Here is an 8270-nt window from a genome sequence, read left to right on the forward strand (position 1 = left end):
CTAAAAATTTTGAAATAATATAAAAAATAATTACTTTTTATGCACTTTTTACATAATATATATATATATATATATATATATATATATATATAAATATATATATATATATATATATTTTGTAGAGTTTCGAACAAGAATCCAAAAATATCTGTTCGAAACTCTACAAAATATACACAAATCCAAGACTCTACCATTCAATATATATATATGTATATATATATATATATATATATATATTTAATTACAATCAATTATTATATGGATTTTTGAATGGACGGCAACCCACTAGTGGTCCAATCCAATTATGACTAACTATCCTCGAATTATTTGCTCACATTTTTATTATACATATGCAACTATACCCACGAGAGGCGGTTTTCACTTGAGGCTATATTTGAGATATATAACCTCAAATGGAAATGATGTCGGACTTTGGCGGTAGCGGGAATTGAACTAGCAAACCTGGGACTAGTTGGTGCTAGCACACGTTCGAACCGATATCGGCACCGCTGGCCCTTTTACATAATATAATATTAATTTGTAGTCTGATAATATCAGTTGAAAATTTATGAAATAAAAGTGTTGAAAAATTAAGGGGGGCGCAACATTTTTTTTATTAGAGCGGGAGCGCGCGGTGCGAAAAAGGTTGGGAACTGAAAGCAATAATGGAAACTTTAAACAATCATATTTCATCTTTCTCCCTTTGGACCCTGTCTCAAAATCGGTATGGTTTAGCTGTTACGACGACTGTCACTATCGTATCCTGGTACATCCGTACCCAGTCTCTCTTCGTTGTATAACATTGATGATTGGATAATTATGTTCATATATTTATTGCATGTTGAACAAAAACCTCTAAATATTCGGCAAAATATTATTCAAATGTGAGCAAAAATGTTAAACTAAATTATAATTGCTAGCAAAAATATGATGAACATAGCTATGATGTTCAAAAAATTCGTTTAATGTGTGATTTTTAATTGTTAAATTTAAGATAACTTTTTAATTTTATATCTTTAAAAATATTACTTATCAATTCTCGTGAACACATATGTTTGTTCTGTAGCTATTTGCGATATTATTCCTTGCAATGTTACAGCGCCCTGGTGCGTACAAATTAAAGCACCCCCGTCAACCGTTCCAACAAAATGATCCTGATTTGAAAGCTCAGTGCAACAGTGTGCTGGCGTAATCTGAAGACCTCCATGGTTGCTCTGAAACATAACAAATTGGTAGTACAATGAGCATTATAATTACATGTTTATATTATTTATTACCATACACTTACACAATTCCATACATTAGTAATATTTATTTAGTAGTAGTTAAGGGTTCTAAAATGAAAAATTGTAAATGAAAATTTTATTATCTTTTTTCAACCATTGTTTACATGCGCATCAATTTATAACTGTTAATCCTAAACAAGAAAACCGCGACATTTATATCTTGATAGAAGTTTAAGAAAAAGACGAAATTGGTTTTTATAACATTTAACAATAAACACGGTGTTCCAGAACTCAACATCAAGCCGAAACGAGGTAATAGTATTGATCATAACTATCGTAGAAAAAAAATAAAAAAGCGATTCAATCGGATTTACATAATCTTAAAAGAAATTAAATATTTATGTTGTCAAGTTTGGCCATTAATAAAGGGTTACTTGATACACAATTTTAGCAGGGAAAGTTTCGGTAACTTGCCTTAAGGCGCAATGCCATGCGTCAAGCGTCACTAGTTTAATTTTTTTAGGGCGCTATAAGCTTGGAAGTGCACAAATTTGTAATCTTAAGGGTGCTCGAGATCTGAAGAACATATTTTTCTTCAACTTTCAGCTCGTTTACAAATTTTTTATTAGCACAATTGCCAAATTTTGCATTGCAATCGTATTATGTTTTGTTAATTATATTTCTTGAATAAAAAATGTCATTAAGAAAATGAGTTAATTATATTGTATATATATTTTTTTACTATCCAAATTTTGCCGCCCCCGAAAATTTGCCGCCCTGGGCAGTAGCACCGACTGCCCCTACTGTAAATCCAGCACTGTATATATATATATATATATATATATATATATATATATATATTAATTTAGAAATATGAACAAGCAACATTCCTTTTTGCACTTATTTATTAAATAATAATTTCACAAACGTTTCGAGACTAGGTTTGTCTCATCATCAGTGTGTTATAATTTAAAATTTTTAAAATATGGAAACTTAAATTAGCATTATATGTGTTATCCTTTACAAGTCATTCAATATACTGTCTTCTGCCCCACCAACGATCGTCGGAGTCCGAATTCTCTATTGAATAGAGTCTCTTCATTCTCAAGTGCCTCGCTCAAGTGGTAAAAGTCACGCGATATCAAATAGGACAGGAAGGATTAGGGCCCATTTAATACCACTAATAATTTTAATTTTACCACTTGAGCGAGACACTTGAGAATGAATAGAGAATTTGGACTCCGATTATTGATATATATTGAGATCCAATGATTAGAAAAAAATAGAGATCAATAGATGCTATAACTATTCCTCTACTAAATCCAATAAAAATGTTAATAACTGTTGTTCATTTTTTTTTTACAATTAATCATTTCTTAGAACAAGTGCGGTGTTACTACTCACTCCGTGTTTGTGGAGCATCTACCGGAGCAAAAAGTAACGACAAAAAGTCGACAATAATATTTCTGATAATTTATTTATTGCTCATTTTTAAGAAAATTGACATGTTGTTTAGTAATTTTATTCATAATTCCACGTGATCTAGTATTATTGCACATAAAACATAAATACGTATATAGTATCTTCTAACCTAAAAATTCTTATTATAAATCAATGTAAACTACAATTAATACAGATAAAAATTATAGTGCACGATTTACATGTGCCCATATCTTACAAACTATTAATTCCTACAATCATCTTTACTAGAATCTGTATGTAATTTTTTATGTTATATTAAGCCCTAAAGTTTTGTTCCAATTAACACCAGGTGTAATTTTTTTAAATGAACTATTTTAGCAATCACAAAAATTGTTACACATTATAAAAGATTGATAAATTTAAAACGAAATAAGATATATAAAATTTAAAATTAGTCGACGATAGTAACGCAAACCGAAATTTTGACGAACATGCACAATTCTGTATATTACGTTGTTCTGCGGAACAGTTTCTATGACAACATTATGCAGAACGGTTTACATGTCCAATCGAGACAAAAAAATATTCTAATGTTGTTCAGGATCCTTTCGAAAACGTCTGTTACTTCTTGCCCCTCTTACAAATAGCCCCGAGCTCCCCTATATTAAATGCAGTTTTGCTATCGTTGTACCGAAGCGTAGTAAATAGTGTAATAATTTGTAACATACCTGACAAGTTGACAAAGGTACAGGTTTCATAATTATTCTATGTAGAGCTATTGTTTCTTGATTTTTGTCATTGAATTGTATGAAAGAGTTGACCATTACCAGATAATCACACGTTTTGTATAACTCTTGTAAATCCATATCGCGGATTACGTGACGCGTAGCATAAGATACTGGAGAAACTGATTTTGTTAGCTACAAATGTATAAATGACATTTACGCATTTATATTCATATATATATATATATATATATATACATATATGTATATATATATACACGTATAAAATAACAATAATAATAATAATAAAGGCCTAGGGCAGATCAGTGAGCTGAGTTAAGCTCGAACTTGATTCAGGAAAAATACTGTGAGAGATTTTCAATTGAAAATATTTTATACATCAAAAAGTTTAATATGTATTTTCAAGTAAAAATGGACATCGCTACTGCACGATGTCAGAATGTCCACAGCAGGGTTCGATCACACGACCCGTTCATACGAGACCTGAGCTTAGTCACGGATCATATATATATATATATATATACATATATATATATATATATATATATATATATATTAGGGTGGTCCTTAAAATGGTCATTTTCAAATTTCCTTGCTCCCAGGGTCTCAAATGGTTCCAAATAGATAAAAAACAATTCTCTGAAAATTTTAGCTCTTAATATTAACGTTTAGATAGAGCGCAATTCAATCAAAGTTTTGTATGGAAATAGCATGGAAAATTTTTCAAAAATTTTAAAAATATTTTTTAGATGTAATTTAGCGAACAAATGAATGAATAAAACTCATTCATTTGTCGCTAAGTTATATCTAAAACATGTTTTTTAAATTTTCAAATTTTTTCCGTGCTCTTTCCATACAAACTTTGATTGAATTGCGCTCTATCTAAACGTTAATATTAAGAGCTAAAACTTTCAGAGAATTGTTTTTTATCTATTTGGAACCATTTGAGCCCCTGGGAGCAAGGAAATTCGAAAATGACCATTTTAAGGACCACCCTAATATATATATTGCAATTAAAATTTCAAATAGACATAATATATTATAAATATACATTATAAAAATATATGTAATTTAATTTGAATGTGAATACAAAAAGGTTTTAAATTATAAATGGTGAGTAAAATTTATTACGGCTTATGATGACAAAAAGGCATTAAATTTTTTCGCATAGTTTTATAATTTTTTATAATTATAATTATAACAAATTTGATTATATTCTTAGTAATAAAAACTCTCGAAGAACAATTCTATAAATAAATTCTCGCAAAATTATAGCTATTTTCATAATCAATATTTTTTCGATAGAGTTTGTTTGTGTGTGTGTCTACAAAAATTTGACCTTTTTTCGACACTTGTTTCAATTATGTGCGTGTACTATTTTGCTGATTCTAAAGAAACGGCTCGGCAGTTTGTCAAACAAAGCTAATCAACGCGTGTTCTTATCGAGTTATTCGAATGGCTTTTAAATTTTTAAAATTGGTGCAGCCGTTTTGAGAAAACGTCTCTTCTTTATCTTTTATATCTGATTGGTCAATGTAATTACTATTATGAATTCTCTGCTTTTCTTGGGTCATTTAGTTTATTTTCGCCTATGTTTAATTCGTCTAAACGACTTATTTACTAGTTGTGAGTTACAATCTATCGTGCCTTCAGTTCATCTTCCAGTTTGATGACTCCGATATCATGTTGGTTATCACCTACAAAATATTCGTGTGTGTAAATATGACGAATTGCCGTCCGTTGATTGTCAGGACTGTTCTCTAGAAACTCGGGGGTGTCGGATCCGGCAACTACGACCGATGAATAAGCTTTTCCCGTTTCTTGTAGATTATTCAAGAGAAAAGCACGTGTTGCAGCCCAGCTAGAAAGAATTTTCTCTGCTTTAATATAAGATTTAATTAGTTGTGATGATATTCTTAACCACGTCGGTCTTAAGAAGATAACCCAACGGCTGGTCTATTTCTATTTGATATATTTTTGTTAATAAAATTTCATGTGTAATGTTTAACTAGAATTATTTGGAATTTCTTTAATACTCGTGTTATTCAATTTGATGCTGAAGAAGTGCAATTTTTACTTGATAACATAAATATGATTATAAATATGAAAATGACATGTACTAGAACTGTTTCTGCTCAGTTGTAATATAGTTCTTTATTGACACTAAATATGCTTTAATTTTATTTTTATTTAAAATTCAATATATATATATATATATATATATATATATATATATATGACTAAGTTCTTGTGAGGCGATACATCCTTAAGTTATGACTTAAGCCTCGGAGCTTGCACATTACACAAGTCGTGGCAGAAATTACTTAACTTTACTCACATTTTTGTTCAAATAAAACTATCATTTTCTTTTTATATCACACAAAAAAAGATAAAAATTCATAGTGTCGACAAGTTAGATGTATAAATGTTAGTGCTAATTTCTAACGTTAATATCCACTGATGATGACATTAAATTGAATGTCGAAACGTTTGGAATTAAAGATTAATTTATAAATCTTTGCTTTTTATTTTTGATGTATCGCCCCACAAGAACTTAGTCATATATCTCAACATCAAAATTAACAACTAAATCATATATATATATATATATATATATATATATATATATTTGCTTACACCTTTGCCAGGATATTGGTTCAGTTGGTCCTTTTTATCCTACCCACATGTAAGCCATTATATGGGTTATATAAAAACATATGTCGAGTCTAACATAAAATTAATACTATATCTTATAAAACAGTTAAATAATATAAACTAAATACAATAAATAAAATTATATTGCGGTCTCGTAAACTAAATAACAGTGCAACCAAATAAAAAAAAACAAACAACGAAAGAAAATACTTTTGTTATAAATTTTCAAACATTGCCGTTTATCTCCCGATAGCAACATCGTAATAATCAAGGTGATGGTTGGTTATACATCTTTTTCCTTTACTTTCAAATATTGTTATTAAAAAAATCCTAACCTTACTTGTTTTTGAGTTATTGGTGGTGGTGAACCTTGTTTTCCGCGTCCCTTTAAGCTCCGCTCTATCCTATATATACACTTATTAACAATTGTAGCCCGGGTTCTATATAAAATAATTACCTAGGCGATAATAATGTTGCCGTGAACTCAAATCGTTTACCAACCAAAATCGATACGATGAAGGGATATTCCTCTATGGTAACTCTTTCAAATCCTTCAGATTCATAACTGAGTCTAAAATTGAGTGCCAGCAATAAAATTGAATGCACTTTCATTATTAACACATAAAATGGCATTTGACATTTGATAAATATTTTGTTTAATGTCAAATTTGAATATTTGCAAAATGTGACGGACACACTATCAAACTTATTTATATGATAAATACGCGAATATTATGTGAAGAAAATTTAAAGGGGCTTCTTCTTTGGGGAGATGCTACTATAGGGTATAGAGAGTTATTGGTACACTCTCATTCTTACTCAAACTCTAGAAATACATGTACCTACCTGTAGTAATTAGTAGCCGATATATCATAATAGAAGTCAGGGTTACCTTTGTAAATTAAATCTATTTAATAATCATATTTAAATAACATGGATTTGTGGAAATGGTTGTATTTGTATACCGCCATTTTTTCTAAATAATCATAATTTATATTATAATATCGGGGGTGTACAGGGAGAATAGTTTTAACTTGTAATACATAATCTGATCTTTAGCTAGACCTGCCTCTCTTTTGTGGCACAACACACACAAAACTGAGGCGTTCCAGGGCAATGGTCCAAGGCCTTTCCAGATGACTGTAAGATCGTTACTGACTGTGTTCTCTCTGGACCTAAAAAAATCTGTGTTTAGTAGGATAAGGGTGTTTCCTTCAATCGACAATATGAATTAATTGTCGTTAAAGTATTACGTAATATTTTAACAAATTTCATTTTTCATTTTATCTTTTTCCTCTTTTTCATTATATCTTTTTCCCTCCACTTTCAAATTTTGTTGTTAAACAATGCTTAACTTCACTGGTTTTTGACACATCGGTGATGGACCTTCTTAACTCCGGACCTTCATATATTACTATCTATTCTTCGATAAATTCTGGGAAATTATAACTGGGAAAATGTTTTTCGACAAATGTCCATTAGATCGATACAAAATTTAGGTTCTGAATTTAAATAACATAAATAAAAAATACTTCGAGTTTCTAGTAATACTTGCGGCCCGTTTACTAATGTTTTCGTATATAAATAAAATTACAAACAAAACTACATGCTACAATTTAATCATAATTAAATAATATTCACGTAAAACATTCCATTGAACGTAATTGAACATCATCTATCAAAATCGTTTGGCATTTCACGGATTAGCCACGCCTCTACAAAAATTTTCAAATTAAAAATGTAAAAATTCTACGCGATTTTGAAATGATATCTGACCTTTCCGACCTTCTCTGGATTGGGACGAATTTTTCACGACTAAGACTGGCCAAATCGATTTAGCCGTTTTCGAGTTTTACCGAATCATTTGATCGAGAGCTCTATTTTTATATATAAGATTATTGTCGTCAAAGGTTACGTAATATTATATATAAATTAATTCAAAAATAAATTTTTCAAAATGCATAAAAAATTATTTATCTCAAACATAATATTAAAATAATACGTAATACTTTGACGACATTAATACATATTGTCGATTGAAAGGTTATCAACCAGATCACACCGGCCCACCCTTATTCTACGTAATACAGATGTTTTTAGGTTCAGGGAGGACACTGTCAGTAACAATCTTACAGTCCTCTGGGAAGGCCTTGAGCGATTGCCCTGGAACGCCTTAGTGTTGTGTGTGTTGTGCCACAAGAGAAAAGCAGGTCCAGGTAAA

The sequence above is a fragment of the Ctenocephalides felis genome, unplaced genomic scaffold, assembly GCF_003426905.1.
Source record: "Ctenocephalides felis isolate EL2017-DRISC unplaced genomic scaffold, ASM342690v1 CF-g0.4_SCAFFOLD_01886, whole genome shotgun sequence".
NCBI lineage: Eukaryota > Metazoa > Arthropoda > Insecta > Siphonaptera > Pulicidae > Ctenocephalides > Ctenocephalides felis.